The following is a 14,502-nucleotide window of genomic DNA, read 5'->3' on the forward strand; positions in this document are numbered from 1 at the left end:
CCACCAATGTCTGCAGAGAATTGCTATAAACAACAATTAGAAAGCATTTTCATCCCAAATCTTATCTGGTCTCGGATCACATTTCTGTTTTGGTTCTCAGCAAGGAAAGAATTTCCTGTATCATTATTTTTACTGATTATCTCCTGCTCCATCTTATCTACAAATATACCATTTTTTATAAGGAGGAAGAACAAATCAACTAAAGCAACTACGCTTCTTACTAAGGTGACACACCATTGCTGTTCCAATACATACTCCTGGGAGAGTCTGGGAAAAATGGAGGTGGAAGCATCAGAAGAGAGTAAGAAAACTCACACTTATTGTTCACCCACTACATGCAAAATATTTTTGACATCTCATCCAAACCACAAGCAGAGTAAGTATGTCATTCTTCCTGTCTCATAAATAAGGAGAACAAGGCTCAGCAAGGTGAAATAATTTGCTCAAGGTCATTGTGATAACTTTCTTGATGAAGCTTCCTGACTGTTCTCTCCTTTCAGGACTCTTGATTTCTCTTTGAGAAACTATCCACCCCCATTCTGAGTCCTTGTGCATCCAGGGATGCGCACATGGCTGAGGCAGAGCCAATCACTGTGTTTCCCTCCCTGGACACAGAGATTGGTTCAGAGATAGGCACGAGACCTAGCAAATGCTACCTTTGAACTCTGCATATACATAGACTGATAAATTCCTCTATTTACTTAAATCACTTTACATTGGGCTGCTGTCCCTGGTATGGAAAATGTCTTGATTAACCGAGTCACCACAGAGCCAAGAAATGATAAAGCCAAGATATAAACGTCTTTCTTCTTGACTCCAAAGGTCATGATCTTTCTACAAGGCCCTGTTTCCTGGTAAAACACTCTTAGCTGGAGGAAAATAGTATAATTCACTCAAGAATCTGCTGTGATACCTGACACGTCCTCAGCCTGCTGTGAACTCTACACTGTCTTTGATTAGTGAAGAACATTCTGGGAAATTTGATGGAAATGAGATTTCAATTGTCCTGAAAAAAAACAGTGAAGTCCAGTTCCCAAGGATTTGGCTTTATTCAACAGGTGCATGGTCCTGAAGCAAAAGAACATGTTAACATGGAAAGAACAATGGGCTCTGAGTCAAAAGAAAAGAAAGAGAATTCTGCTTCCACCATTCAGCTATGCGATTTGAGTCAAGAGGGTGCGCTTTTCTGAACTTTAATTTTTTCTCTTCCTCCTGGCAGAGCTTTTGCGAGACAAAAATAAGATCGTGGCTATTAAAGTACTTTTATTTATTTTTTTAATTGCAAAGGGCTCTAATGTAATATTGCTAAATGTTGCTGGGGTATCTGGGTACAGCTTAGAGTTCCAGTGCCATTATTACAACAGATAATCACCGAGTATTTAGACCCAGCATTAAAAACAAATAACATATTTAAAGAAACGAATATTGGTTAAAAAATAAATAAGTAGGATCAACTTAATTGCATTTACTAATAGAAGAAATTCGCTCAAAGGCAGTCTTAGAAAGATAAAAATGGTGACTAGAAAATAAACACTGTATATCATGTTCTCTTTACAGTATCGTACGAAATGGTAAGCTATGTAGATAACATAAAATAAAATGGGTAAATAGAGAGAATAAGTTATAATAAGATTGAAAAAATAAATCTAAAACATTAAAAATACCAAACAAGACTACATAGAACAAAAAGAAAAATATGATAAGGTAATAATAGGAAAAAGGAAGATATCATACAGCTAACGGAGTTGAATAACATACTAAGAGGAGCAGAAGGATTCAAAGCCAGGCAGCTCACTGGATCTGCTGGCGGTTACCGCGTGGACGGTGTGTGACAGGTACGGGGGGTTTTATGTCCCGTATCCCATCTATCCTACCAATAGCACTGCAAACCCAGGATCAACATTCCTATTTCACAAAGAGGGAAGCTGAGGCCCGGAGTGACTAAAAGATGTGCCTGAGGTGTCACAGCGCGTGGAAGTGCAGCTTCGACGGGAACGCCGGTTTTGGGGTTTCTAGAGCAGACTGGCTTCCTTCCACGCGACCCCTGAAACAGCTGGGGCTCCCCCTCAGCGTTTCCCCAAGGCTGGTGTTTGTCGTGGGTGTCACTGGGATTTCAAGAGAGCACTGATATCCTTAGGGCATGAGGTAGTCTCGCAAGAGCCCGGGATCCACCCCCCAGCCTTTCAGTTACAGCCCCATTTCCCCCCACCGGAACCGTGTCTTGGACACGCGCAGCCCCTGCCCAGCTGGCGTGGAGCGCCCAAGCCCGGCCTCAGCCAATCAGCTTATCGCATTCCCTTCACAACAGCGAGTGTTCCAGGGAGAGCAGTCGGCTGAAGCAGGCCAATCAGAGCCAGGGGTCTCAGATGGCAGGGCTTCCATTTGAGCTTAGGTTGTCGCTCGCATCCCACCCCATCCTGCGTATATGGTCGGGACTTCAACCGACAATATGAAGAATCACAACGGCGAGAGCCATCCACCCCACAAGGGGGAGCACCTGCCTGGGAATGGGCCACATAGGGTGCAAGACGGAGCCAGGCAGTGGAGAAAGAACCACCATTCTGCTGGCACTGCTTTACCCTCAGTCACGCCAACGCGAAGGCAAAATGCTCCCCGCACCTTACAAGCGCTTGAGCTGGCGAGCCCGGGGATTCCTTCCTCACAACCTAACATTTACAGAGACATCCCCTTGAAGCCTTACATCGCTGTGTGAGAAACCATGAAGGAAGCCAAGAACAATTCTCACGCCTAGCTTCAAAGCCCTAGGATGCTGACTCTCTGGGACCACGGACGTCACTGTCAGACCACCAAGGCACGAACTAGGAGCCGTAGGCATATCTCAGACTACTTGGATGCTTGCTTTGAGGACTAGATATTTTAATTATGTGGCTAAGAAGAGCACGGGTTCCCTTTTGTGTTGGGTTTCAATAGAAAGCGTCAGATAAACCTGGATTCAGACATTAGCTTTGTCACATACTAGAGACACGAGCCTTGGGAAGTTAGTGGTTCTGCCCTACCACTGTGCCTTGGTACATAATATTCCCTCTACCTGGCACACGCTTCCACCCCTCTTCCACCTCCCCTGTTTGCCTGGCTGAGCCCTGGTCATCATCCAGATCTCAGCTTAGACATCACTTCCTCCAGGAAGCCCTCCTTAACTTCTCACCCTAAGGTCTAAATGAAGTTTGCCTTTTCCAGGTTCCCAGAGAACCTCCATTCTCTGCTTGTCCCAGCACTTGTTTCACTATTATAATCATCAAAAATAATCATAAATATCTAGTTCCCCCACCAGAATAGAAGCTTCCTGAGGGCAGGGAGTGTACTATAGTATTCACGATCTAAGCCCCGTCGTGAACTAGCAGGGCGCAAAAGTTTTACTGAATGAGCAAGTATCTCAGTCTTTCCATTTCCTCCTCTGTGTGACGGACATCACTGTAGCCAGCCTCACAGGACTGCTTGGAGATTTAATTCAGTATGTAGATAGCCCAGCACACACCTGGCACACAGTAGGTGCTGAATAAATGTTAATTCCCTTCTACTTCGTTTACCCTTTCCAAGAAATGTGCGTGTTAAGGACTCATTCTTTGCTAATCAATAACTTGATCTCCCTGAGTGCCATTAATAAAACTAATAAAATCCTCACTATTTCCTCAAAAGACCAAGGCAACTCAGGGGTCAATGATCATCTGTCTCAGCTTGACAGTAATTCCTGGGTCACACTCACCGTGGAAAGCTCTTTTTCTCTCAGTAGCTGTCAACATGGAATAAAGTGATTAAAAGTGTTAAAAATCATATATAATAAATGGCGCCAATATAAAACTTAATGCCCCTAATATTTCCTCAGAGTTGCTACCTTTTCATTAATTGAAGCAAGAAATGTTCCACTTAGTTAAAATAGCTACTTAGTATCCTGCTCATAAACACATCTGCAGCCCCAGTTCACTGGTTCAGTGGGTTTAAATTAGTTGGTATCAATGTTATTGATGATATGAGGATTCAGAGCGCGTGCTGAGGCTGTGAGGAGGGTGATGCTCTGGGCTTCCGTATTCTCCGCACGCACGGACTCGGGGCTCTGCCGGGGTGTGCTGGCGAGCTGACCGCAGGGTCTTATAACAAAAGCTGCAAGGAGGACAACCACAGGCCACCTGATGGAGACCCTGGCATCACAGTAGATCCTTTGCTCCAATGAATGGAAACTGATCCTGCTGTGTGCCTGAGGGAGAACAACACTGTTATTGAACATCTATCTAATATACAAGGCAAGGCAGAGCCCAGTGGTTAAAGGCACTGACCCCAGAGTCAGGCAGCTTTGGGTTTCAATCTGGCTCTGCCACTCCCTACACATCCTTGGGCACAGCAGTTAATCTCGCTGAGCTGCTGTCTTTATCTGCAAAATGGAGATAGTAACAGCACCTGAGTCCCGAGGTTATTGTGAGGATGAAGTCCACCTGTCACTTAGCACAGCGCCAGGCACGTGCCAAAGCTTAGATATTCTCCTTTTCCGAATACATGTGTGATGTCATTTCACCTTCACACTGGTCCTATTAGATACGCATTATTATCCCACTAGAAGGTTCACTGGATTTAGAGCCAAAACATCTGGGTTCAAAAGTTTTTTAGACTGGCCAAAATCCAGACCACTGACACCACCAAATGCGAGTGAGGATGAGGAGCAGCAGGAACTCTTGTTCATTGCTGGTGGGAATGCAAAATGGTCCAGCCACTGTGGAAGACAGTTTGGCGGCTGCTCACAAAACTAAGCATACTCTTACCAAGGACCCAGCAGTTGTGCTCCTTGGTATTTACGCAAAGGAGCTGAAAACTTATGTCCACACAAAAACCTGCACGTGGATGTTTACAGCGGCTTTATTCATAACTGCCGAAACCTGCAAGCAATCAAGATGTCGTTCCACAGGTGAATGGATAAATAAGCTGTGGGACATCCAGACAATGGAATATTATTCTGTGCTGAAAAGAAATGAGCTATTAAGTCATGAAAAGACACGGAGGAAGCTTAAATGCATATTACTAAGTGAAAGGAGCCAATCTGAAAAGGCTACATACTGTATAATTCCAACTATATGACATTCTGGAAAAGGGAACACTACGGAAACAGTAATAAGATGCGTGTTTCACAGGGTTGGGGGGCCGGGAGAGAAACAGGCAGAGCACAGAGATTTTTTAGAGCAGTGAAAATATTCTGTATGATACTACGATGGTGGGTATATGTCTTGAGAAATGTGTCCAAACAAATTTATGTTGTACACAGAATGTACGACACCAAGAGTGAACACTAATGTATACTCTGGACTTTTGATGACTAAACAAAAAACCTGTCCCAGAGATAAAGTAGCTGTGTCACCTTAGCTCATGCATTCAAGCTCTCCCAAAGTCATGTTCTTATCCATAAAATGGGAATAAATAACCCAGGTGAGGTCACTATGAGTTTAACTGAGGTCATGCCTTAGAAAGGGTAAGGGGACCAATAGGTCACTGGTAGACCCAAAATAAAAGGCACCCACAGTTCCATGGGGCCTCAGCTTGGGAGGGCACCTGTTTCAGGAGGCACAGCCTGGGGCTGGGAGACCTGGAAGCAGGCACAGAGCCAGCGCTGATGGGAGGAAGCTGGAGTTGTTTACATTCCTAATTACAGGAATCAAGGCTTCAGCACAGCCAGGTGTCATTCCAACAGACAAGGTTGATAGGATGTGAACGGGCCCAGCTGCCACCACTCTGCTCGCGGACGACAGGCGTGGCGATGAAGTCAGATGAATTACCCTGCAGCCTGGCCGTGCTGGTCAACTTCAGCTGCTTGGAGGCACAGATTAAAATTCAGTCTTGCAAATTCTACGTTTCTCCCAAAACCTCCTCGCGGTTGCCTTAGGTCTGTTCCCCAGAAAGGCGCCGCCACGGGGAGCAGTGTGCAAGTCAGACATTTGGCCGGTGGCCTCAAATGTGGTCCCCTTTCCCCCTCCAATGGTGAAGTTCAGGAAGGAGGAATGTACTAAGAGCACCAGCTTCAGAGTCCAAACCCTGCCACGTGCAAGGTGTGTGAAATGCCGCCAATCATTTAAGCATTTTGGAATTCAATTTCCTCATCTGTAATATGGGAATAGTCCTTTTAGGGTTGCTGTGAGGATAAAGCACTTACAGGCACATAGGAATCTAACTCAATAAATAGTAGTGAAAATTATTAGCAGTATTGCTTTAATGGGCTACCTGGGCAAGTTCTGAGCCCAGGCATCCATCAATTTATAGTCCGCGCCCTACCAGCCGGCAGCCGCTTTAACTAGACCGATTAACAACCTGTTTCTGATCAATGATTTATCACTTATGTTTCCCTGTTAATGAAATGTAATTGCCAAGCCCGAGATGTAACACGGCAGCAAAACAAACCACCATCTGAAAATTATATCCCTGGTCCCATAAGTAAAGCGGCAGCAACATGCTGGAATGCCTTATGATCAGAGGGAGCGTCACCAGGCCTGGCCTTCGAGGCGCTTGTTCTGTTTGAAGGTGGAAGAGGTACTCGCCAGTGTATTCTTCTCCATAAAAATTAACGCTGTAACAGGACGCCAAATGGCTTCAGCTAATGTGCTTTTGAATGAGGACTAAATTTTATTCATAAGCATCAGTGTCAGGACTAAAATAACATTTTTATGGACGCTGCAAGCATAAACAGCAGTGCTGACTGAAACAGGACTGCCACTGAACTGACTTGTTTCCCTCCGCGTGGCTGCTCAGACAGCAGAGGACTGGGAACCAGAGACCCTGGCCACGGGTCTCGCTTCTGGTCTCTCCTGTTTTGTGACATTGGGGGCAAATTAACTAAAAACGAAAATGAAAACAAAGCACTCCCCCTAACCTTCAGCCTCATCGTCTGTAAAGTGGGGTAATAATACAACTGACCTCCCAGAGATATTGTGAATATTAAGCTCATTTATTCATTCATCCATAATGCCAGTTTCCAGGCTTGGTTCTGGGCACACGGAAGTAATCAAAACAGAAACAACTGCTTGTGTGGAACTTACATCCCAGTGGGAGAAGACAGACACTAGGAAATGAATAATTACGTTGGATGCTACGTTAGGGAGAGGTAACTGTTACTGAGAAAAATTAACTGAAAGAAGGAGACTGGGGATGCTAATGGGCGGTGGAGGATGCAGGCAATTTTAAATAGAGTGGTCAAGAAGGTCATACTGAGAAGGTGACATTTAAACAACCTGGTGGGTCTACATGCATCAGGACTTGAGCAGAGAGCCAGACTCACACAGTAAATATCCAATAGATGGTAGGTATTGCTGTTCCCAGGAGAATGGTATGAAAATACATATATGAGAGAGCTTTCAAAACGGCAGAGCTATATAATCCAGATGAGTGGGTTAATGTGTGTGAATGACTGAGTAGACTTCTGACACCCCATCCTGCAATCAAGAGTGACCCTAAGATGGATGCCATGGGCAGGAAAAGCTGCGTTTGACCCCAGGAAGGCCAGAGGGTCCTGGGTCATGTGTTGAACAACAGGCGGCCTCCTACCTCCTACAGTGTCCACATGTGGTGGGCGCTCAGCTGTTGGCCCAGAGACTGAACGAGGCCAAGGGGTGTGGAGAGACAAGGAGGGGCCTTGGTTTCCCCAAGAGCTACCTGAATTCCTAAGGGCTTTTATGGATGGAGGAGGATGCTACCGTGTCATTTTAGCCCTTGAATTTCTAGAGATTCCTAGAGTTGAACTTCCTAGATTGTGATTTCCCCTGTCTGGAATCAGAAGACCAACATTCAAATCTGGGCTTTGAATCTTCTTAACTGTGTGATATTGAAAGATGTCACGTATCCTAAAATGTGCACCGTGAGAGTAGCTCATGAGTCACAAAACCAGTACAGGGTAGAAGTGGGACCTAAAGGCAGGTGTTTCTGACTCAAAACCCCACATTGACATGGATTTGGGATGGTGGGAGCACAGCTCTGTTAGGACGAGGTAAGACTCCACACGATTCAGCCCTGCCTTAGCTATCTAATTGTCTTTCCCCCCAACAAAGAGCTTTCTGATAAAAGGAGGGCCATGTCTCCGGATTCAGAGCACATTACACGTGTTACTTACCTTCATCTGAAAGGGGGGAGTCAAACTAACCTCATGTCACTGAGGGAAATAAAAATAATACGTTTATCGAATATTAATGTGACAGACACAATGCTAAGCACTCTCTGGGCATCACTGGCTTTAATTCTTTTTTTTTTCTTTCTTTTTTGTTTTTTTTTTGAGGAAGATTAGCCCTGAGCTAACTGCTTCCAATCCTCCTCTTTTTTGCTGAGGAAGCCTGGCCCTGAGCTAATATCTTTGCCCAGCTTCCTCTACTTTATACATGGGACGCCTACCACAGCATGGCTTGCCAAGCTGTGCGATGTCTGCACCCGGCATCCGAACTGGCAAAGCCCCGGCCACCGAGAAGCAGAAGGTGCGCACTTAACCGCCGTGCCACCGGGCTGGCCCCCACTGGCTTTAATTCTTACAGCGAGGTGGTACTATTATTCCCATTTTTCAGAACAGGAGACTGAGCCCTGGAACGTGAAGATTTTGCCCAACATCACACAGCTTGAAAATGACGATGAAACTCAAGCATCCGCCTCCAGAGACTGTGCGATGACTCTCGACTATCCATAGCCCTTCGAGGAGCTCGATCACTTGTGGGCACACAGCAGGGACCTAATCAAGAGACACTAGCCCTAACCTTTCTGTGAGGGCAAACCCTCTCCTCAGTGCCCCTGCACACATCTTCCCACATCTAATTCTTTGCGAAGAAGGGGCTCCCTGCCTGAAATACCTTTCCTGTTTCTCTCCTCACCACAATACCCTCCATGTTTATCAAGGCCAAAGGGAAGATCTGCCTCCTCCAGGAAGCCAACAGGGATCACACCGGGACAAACGGGTTAATCTGAAACTCCAAATATTCTATCTGTAGTGAAAGTATGTTTTCTCTTTTATTGCCTGCCTATGTCATTAATCACTCCTTCTGGAAGTAACCTCCAATCTTCTTTTGAGGGAGCCAGCACATCCAAATTATCAGTCCAGGTGATTTACCTGAAGCTCAACTCCAACCCCAGGCTCCAAGAATGAGATACCACCAAACCTGGGCCAACTACCGGACCTCAGGATGTCTGTTAAACCTATGTTGGGAAATAGACACAATTTTTGTTCTGGGGAGGACAAGCTGGTAGGGTGTAGACCCTGGAGATGCCTGTGCCCATCTTTTCCCTTACTGAGGAGAGACTGGTTAAGAATCAAGAATAAAACAAAAGGAGACATATGCCCAATGGCATTATTTGAACTCATTGATCCAGCCATATCTGAATCAGTTAAGTGTTCCAATACATGTATTCTTGTCTCCTGAAGCCATTTTGAGTTGAGTTTCTACCACTTGCAACTAAAACACTCTTAATGCAAACACACTCTTCAACATTTTAGCCCTGCAGACTCACCCTTTCATAATTTTCTATTACAAACAATGTATTCTATAACCCCAGAAATCTTACAGGCTACTTGAGGACAGCAGCAGATTCCTTTTCTAAGGGACCAAGAACTTATACCAGAGTTCAGGGTACTTTGTGCCTGATCACGTTAATTGAAATAACCTGTTTAGCACCTATGGCACTATGCACAGAGATGGGGATATAAAGTCAGGTTCTAATACTGATTCTACACTTTACTACGTGGGTGACCTTGGCAAAGGCCTTTCATCCATCTAAGTCTCAGTGTCCTCATATAAACTGGAGACAATAATGTCCAGGACTTTGGGTGTAAGAATCAAGTGATCTAGGCTACTGAAAAGGCGTTTATTTCCCTGGGATAATTTTGACAGCATTAGATTGTTTTCCCAAGAGCAGCCAAGTCGAGGGAGATTATTTCGAATTCCACGGTGCTACAGATGCGGTCAGTAGCAACTGCAAGCTGGAAAGGAAACAAAGTTGGGTGTAATCCATTCAAGTTCACACGTTTCACCAGGGACAGCCTCCGAGCCTTTAATACTTATGTATGCATTTATCCATTTATTTAATCAACCACTACTAACGCCTACTACAGGCCAGACGCTGCTCTAAGTACTTTACGGCTATGAAATATCCTCTCACCTTTACACTCACCTATGGATTGTGTATGATAATCATCCCCGTTTGACAGATCAGGAAACTGACACACAGAATGGTACGGTAACTTGCCCAAGTTCACACAGCCCGTAGGTGGCAGAGCTAGGACCCGTTTGACAGAGTCTGGCTCCAGAGTCCACGCTCCGAATCACCACGCTTGGTCTCCAAAAACCTATAGAAAGCGCCAGCCTTAACCGAAAAGTTTTGTTTTCCCCACCCTACAGTCCCTACGCGGCCCCAGGCTCCAGGGCACTCTTTCAGCTCCTCTGACAGGCCATACTCCTCCCTTGCCCCGTCCCAACGCTCTCCCGCACAAGTCCTCCTTTTCTTGTAGGCATCTGCTCTCAGCTTCAACATCACTGCCTAAGCCACAAAGTCTATCAGTAAATGCCGTATTTCTCAGCACCCAACACGAAATAGTTTTTACGTATCTCCTAGGTAACTAGTCGCTGCCTATCTGTCCTTTCCAACTAGGCTGTGAGGCCCAGTACGTCAAACACCCTGTCAGTCTTGCTCACCAAGTGTCCAGACCACTGAACAACGCACCGACCAGAGGAAAGGAAGGACTTGTCCCAAGGTCAGCTCTCCAGACTTTCTGTGCAAGGAGGGAACGAACGGAGCACCCTCGAGCCTCACGCTTTCTCTGCCAGACTTTCAAGTGTGGGACACATACCTGTGCTCACAATGCTCCCCGGACAGCCCCCACCGCACCCCTAACAGCTAGACTTCCGCACAGTCAAGGGCTTTGGAAAGCACTGGCTCTGCACACAAACGTTACGTGGCCCTCGACAGGCCACTTCCCCTGAACCGGCCTGAGCTTCAGGGGCACAACAGGCTTCATGAAAACCCCAACGGAACGTAGCCTCTAAAGGAGGGAGACCTGCACTCCTCAGAACGCATCGAGACCAGTGTCCTTATCGACTTCGCGTCTGTCCCTCCAAGAAGCCAAGACCCCGGGGGCCGCTTCAGCGCCCGACTCCCGGGCACCGCGTCCCCAGGCTGGCCCCGTGCCCGGCACACACCGCCCGTTCCATGAACGAGTGACGCGCACGAAGAGACCCCCCCCCCCCCCCCCCCCCCCCCCCCCCCCGCTCCGCGCGCCGCACAGCTGTCCCGCGACCTGACGGGCACCTCTCGGCGCACAAGCCTATTCCTCAGAAACACGCTCGCCTCCCACCAGCCCCCAGGCCCACGCCCCCAGGTACCTCTCCCAGACGGCATCATCTTCGCAGGCGCCCTGGTCGTCCGTGTCCGGCGAGCAGGAAGAGCGGGAGCTGAAGGAGGGCCACCTCAGGCCAGCGGCCATGGCTGTGGAGGGCCCGGGCTGCTGTGCCCAGCGGGGACACGGAGCGGCGTCCACGGACGAGCCCGGCCCGGGAGAGAGCCGCAGAGCGCGGCCGGACTCCGCGGGGCTCGGCTCTGGCCAGGCAGGCGCGGCTCGCCGACGCCTCCCACGCCTCCCGCGACGGTGGCCCGGCAGCCGCGCGCGCTCCTCTCCTCGCGGGCGCGCGCCGCCGCCCAGACGCTCCCAGGCCGTTGCCCCGCCCCCTCCGGCGGTGGACTGCGGACAGGGACAGGGACACCCTCCTGGGAGAACTCCTGGGGCCCCGCCCACACGCTTCGGACCTTCGCGGAGCGGGAAGGTGCGCTGACAGGGACGCAGGGTCCCCGCCAAGCTCGCTCTCGGGGAACTGCAGCCTCCTCCCTCGGGTTTTACTCGAACGTCAGACCCGAAACCACGCAACGTCTACAAGCAAACCCTTTGACATCAGTCTTAGCAGCCTATGTTCAAGTACCACGTCTGACTGGGCAATGGAAACAAAATACAAAATGAACAAACGGGACTACATCAAAGTAAAAAAATCTTCTGCACGGCAAAGGAAACCATCCACAAAACCAAAACGCAACCTAACACCTGGGAGAAGATACTTGCAAACCGTATGTCGGATAAGGGGTTAATACCCAAAATACAGAAAGAACTCATACACCTCAACAACAAAACAAATCAACAACCCAATTAAAAAAACGGGCAAAAGATCTGAGCAGTGACTTCTCCAAAGGAGATATCCGGATGGCCAACAGGCCTATGGAGAGGTGCTCAACATCATTAGCGATCAGACAAGTGCAAATGAAAACTACCATGAGACGTCACCTTACTCTGGTCAGAATGGCTCTAAGTAGCAAGACAAGAGACAAGTGTCGGAGAGGATGTGGAGAGACGGGAACTCTCCTGCACTGCTGGTGGGGGCGCAGACTGGTGCAGCCACTATGGAAAGCAGCAGGGAGTATCCTCAGAAAACTAAGAATAGATCTACCGTTATGATCCGGCTATCCCACTGCTGGCTATTCATCCAAAGAACTCGAAGACACAAATGCAGAAAGACACGTGCACCCCTAGGTTCACTGCAGCATTATTCACAACAGCCAAAACTTGGAAGCAACCTAGGTGCCCATCAAGGGAGGAATGGATAAAGAAGATGTGGTACGTATACACAATGGAATACTACTCGGCCATAAGAAATGATGAGACCCGGCCATTTGTGACAACCTGGATGGACCCTGAGGGTATTATGTGAAGTGAAATAAATCAGAGGGAGAAAGTCAAACACCGTGTGATCTCACTCATGAGCAGAAGATAAAAACAATCACAAACACACACAGAGCCACGGAGATTGGATTGCTGGTTACCATAGGGGGAGGGGGGGAGGGGAGAGAGCAAAAGGGGTGATGAGGCTCACATGGGAGGTGACGGACTATAGTTAGTTTTTGGGTGGTGAACACGATGTAATCTACACAGAACTCGAAATATATTACAACGTACATCTGAAAGCTATATGATGTTAGAATCCACTGTTACTGCAATAAAATAAAATACAATACAATACAATAAAATACAACACAATAAAGAAGTGTAGGAGCCTCAAGAGGCTGACAGGCTTTTGAAAAGTTATTCTAGGGATTTTTACGGCTTAGCTCAGGGCGGCAGACACCAGCCTGAGACACAGCTGTGACACAGTCACTAACTTCAACTAAATTATATTCCGACCGGAGGAAAATCAAAACTACTATAATAATAATAATTTATCAAAGGCCTCACTTTGTGCCAGATCCTGTGCTAACTGCTTTGCACCAACTATCTCACTTAATCCTCACATCCCAAAGCTAGGTTACCGCTACTCTCCCCATTTTAAAGGTGAGGAGACGGAAGCAGAATGATGGCAATCTGCCTGGAATTCACAGAAGGATTCTCTATGTAATGACGTGACTTTTGGACAAGACTTAAAGGTTTAACACATTACAGTGAAGATGCAGATCCCAGTATCACAGAACGCGAAAAACACTGAGTCCTGCCAAGTGCATTAAAACACTAATTATGGATCCTCACAATCTCTTGGCCTGTTTTCTCAGAGGAGGGAAAACCCAGTGTGAAAAACCCTTGATGAGAGGTCTGCAGAGGAGGACTACGTCTGGTCTTTAAAGCCGGGAACTATCCCAGTAGATTCGGAGTCAGTGGGCCCAGAGGAGGCCTTGAGCGTCTCTGTTCTTTGAAAAAGCCCCACAGGCTACACTTCCGTGCCCTTGGAGTTGGGCAGTTCGGTCATGCCCTACATCGGGACGTTTCAGTCCACAACGGGGGTCCCAGAAGATTAGTCCCATGTGGCCTAGGTGTGTAGGAGGCTCTGCCATCTAGGATTAGGAACTCGGTGGTGTTTGCACAGTCTCGAGATTGCCTGACTGTGACACACTCCTCAGAACTGATCCCCACTGTTAAGCAAAGCATGACGGGACTGCCTTAGATTCTCCACGGTTCCAGACCCTGCACTGTTTACATGACTGCACACGCAGAGGGCACCGTGTCTGAGGCAGAGAGCAGCTCGAATCACACAAGCTCTCGACAGAGAGTCAGGGAAAGGCGTGCTCTGCTTACACGACTCTCTACTTTTCTCTGTGTCTGAACCATTTCATAGCTAATCTGCTCTTTTTAACCGAACAGCTTTGCAGAAAAGAAAAAAAAAAAAAAAGGTTACCAACAAATACTAAACAAACCAATATAAACAATACATATTAAATAAGCCTAACCCTACTATGCTACTGAAAAGGCGTTTATTTCCCTGGGATAATTTTGACAGCATTAGATTGTTTTCCCAAGAGCAGCCAAGTCGAGGGAGATTATTTCGAATTCCACGGTGCTACAGATGCGGTCAGTAGCAACTGCAAGCTGGAAAGGAAACAAAGTTGGGTGTAATCCATTCAAGTTCACACGTTTCACCAGGGACAGCCTCCGAGCCTTTAATACTTATGTATGCATTTATCCATTTATTTAATCAACCACTACTAACGCCTACTACAGGCCAGACGCTGCTC

Source organism: Equus caballus, unplaced genomic scaffold (assembly GCF_041296265.1).
Source record: "Equus caballus isolate H_3958 breed thoroughbred unplaced genomic scaffold, TB-T2T haplotype1-0000016, whole genome shotgun sequence".
Taxonomy (NCBI): Eukaryota; Metazoa; Chordata; class Mammalia; order Perissodactyla; family Equidae; genus Equus; species Equus caballus.